This window comes from Rattus norvegicus, chromosome X (genome assembly GCF_021556685.1).
Source record: "Rattus norvegicus strain SHRSP/BbbUtx chromosome X, alternate assembly SHRSP_T2T, whole genome shotgun sequence".
Taxonomy (NCBI): domain Eukaryota; kingdom Metazoa; phylum Chordata; class Mammalia; order Rodentia; family Muridae; genus Rattus; species Rattus norvegicus.
This window is the reverse complement of record NC_141554.1, coordinates 63,939,989-63,942,398: the sequence shown is the minus strand read 5'-3', so window position 1 is coordinate 63,942,398 and position 2,410 is coordinate 63,939,989. Positions and strand designations below refer to the sequence as shown.

Below are 2,410 nucleotides of genomic sequence, written 5' to 3'. Positions count from 1 at the left end.
TATACCTATCTCCTGAGAGGCTCTGCCAGAGCCTGACAAATACAGAGGTGGATGCTCTCATTTAACTATTGCACTGAGAGCAGGGTCCCCAATGGAGGAGTTAGAAAAAGGACTGAAGGAGCTGAATTGGTTTGCAACCCTATAGGGAGAACAACAAAATCAATCAAACAGACCCCTCAGAGTTCCCAGGGACTAAACCACCAACCAAAGAATACACATGGAATGACCCATGGCTCTAGCCGCATATGTAGCAGAGAATGACCCTGTTGAGCATCAGTGAGAGGAGAGGCCCTTGGTCCTGTGAAGGCTAGATGCACCAGGGTAGGGAAATGCCAGGGCTATGAGGTGAGAGGGAGTAGGTAATTTAGGTTGGGGTACACCTTCATAGAAGTAGGGGGAGGGGGTTGTATAGAGGGTTTCTAGAGGGGAAACCAGGAAAGGGCATAACATTTGAAATGTAAATAAATAAAATATCCCATAAAAGAAAAAATAAAAGAAAAAATAAATAAAACAAAAGAAATTTATTTGCTTCCATTTTAATGTCCTCTATATGTTTGTATTTTCCTGTATCTATTTGAGGGATTTAGTTATTTTCTCTTTAAAGACCACTTTTATCTAATGAGGTTTCATTGAAGGTCATTTTACTATGCTTTGTTTGTGTTAAGTTATCCATGGTTTGCTGTAGTATGATAGCTCTGAATGTATCATATGGCATTGGCTTTTCTTTTCTTTTCTTTTCTTTTTTTCAGTTTTTGTGGTTTTATTTGAACACATAACAGGCACACAGGCCATCTATTCATTCTCTTTGCTGCATAGCCTGTCGTTGGGATTGGTGACTCTGATGGCCAGCTGTGCTGCTCTTTCTAAGATGGCTTTTCGGTTCTTAGAGGACACATTGTGAGCAATCTCAGCACAGTAAGATTTGCTGCACATCAGCAGCACTTCCAGCTCCTTGACATTGTGGACCAGAAACTTTCGGAAGCAGCTAGGCAGCATGTGCTTGGTTTTCTTGTTATTCCCGTAACCAATGTTGGGCACCAGGATCTGGCCCTTGAATCTTCTCCGCACCCTGTTGTTGATGCCTCTGGGTTTCCGCCAGTTTCGCTTAATTTTCACATATCGGTCCGACTGGTGCCTGATGAACTTCTTGGTCCTCTTTTGGATGATCTTGGGCTTCATTAGAGGCCGAAGGGCAGCCATGATGCTGCAAAACAGATGGCAGCCACCTCGCAGGCAGCACCGAGGAAGAAGGCAATGGCTTTTCTTGATTATGTTCTTATACTGGCCTTAGGCATCCAATTGTCCCTCAATTTTCCTGTTGTAGCATGTTTTGGGACAGTTTCTAGCTGCAATGATCCTGGTGTGGCAGTCCTTGTGTCCATCCTTTTGCTGGACAATGGAATTCTGTGGGTAGTGCAAGTCTCCCAGCAGTTGGGTATGGTCTTGTAGACACTGTAGGAGGGATATTTGATGGGGAAAATGCAGGCAGAGAGGTGTTACCGTGTATCTGCTGGGAAGACTGTAACCTGCTCTGGGAATCTGGATATGCTCCAGAGACCTTGGGAGTGCAGGGGAAATGGGTGCAGTGAGACAATCTAACCTGTATGCTTCTGGATCCACAGGTCTGATGGAAATGGGTGGAGATGATCATGGGCAGAGATGTGCCTGGATAAAGGAGGTCCAGGGGTACAGCAGGATGATCAAGGCAGCTAGGCATGCCCCAGAAGACTTGGCAGATGGGGGAATGGCTACAAGGAGGGAATCTGATTTGTATGCTTCTGGATCTCCAGTTCTTATGAAGATCAGCAGAGAGGTAGCAGGATAATGAAGGTCCAGTGTGTTAACATTTTTACTAACAGCAACATTAGCAGATACAGAAAGACTAAAGTACTTATAGAAAACAATGTCCTGAACTTTTTCAGTATTAGTTGTATATATTACCTTAGAGTGTCCTTTGTTCTCTACACATGACCTTCTTTTTTTATATTCATGTAAGTTCTAATATTGTTAGAAATTAAAACATTTAACATGGCTGATTTACCTGGCTCCCTGTGTTGCTTTCATCATAAATCTATGAAAATGTGTATGTATTGCATACTCCTTAATACATGTATTTTGGAATTCCCCATTCTAAAAATTATAGTAAGACTCCTTAATATTATCTCTAGAAGGACCCATTTTATTTTACTGGATTTAAACCATCATTTTTATATTTGTTCCCTTCTATTAAGGCTTGTCATTCAAAAAGCAGAGAGACAAATATCATGCTTAGTGAAATAAATTTTAGCATTACACAAAGGAAAATCATACAAATATTACATATAATATTTAAGAGTAATATATCTAAATGCACTCAATATTATTCCCAAATTACTTTCTATAATGACAACACACTTCTTAATTGGAATCC

At 41.0% G+C, this 2,410-nt stretch overlaps 1 pseudogene; it reads right to left on the bottom strand.

The window, feature by feature from the left end:
- Nucleotides 1-792: 792 nt before the first annotated feature.
- On the bottom strand, nt 793-1,253 carry Rpl32l2 (ribosomal protein L32 like 2; annotated as a pseudogene).
- Nucleotides 1,254-2,410: the final 1,157 nt, after the last annotated feature.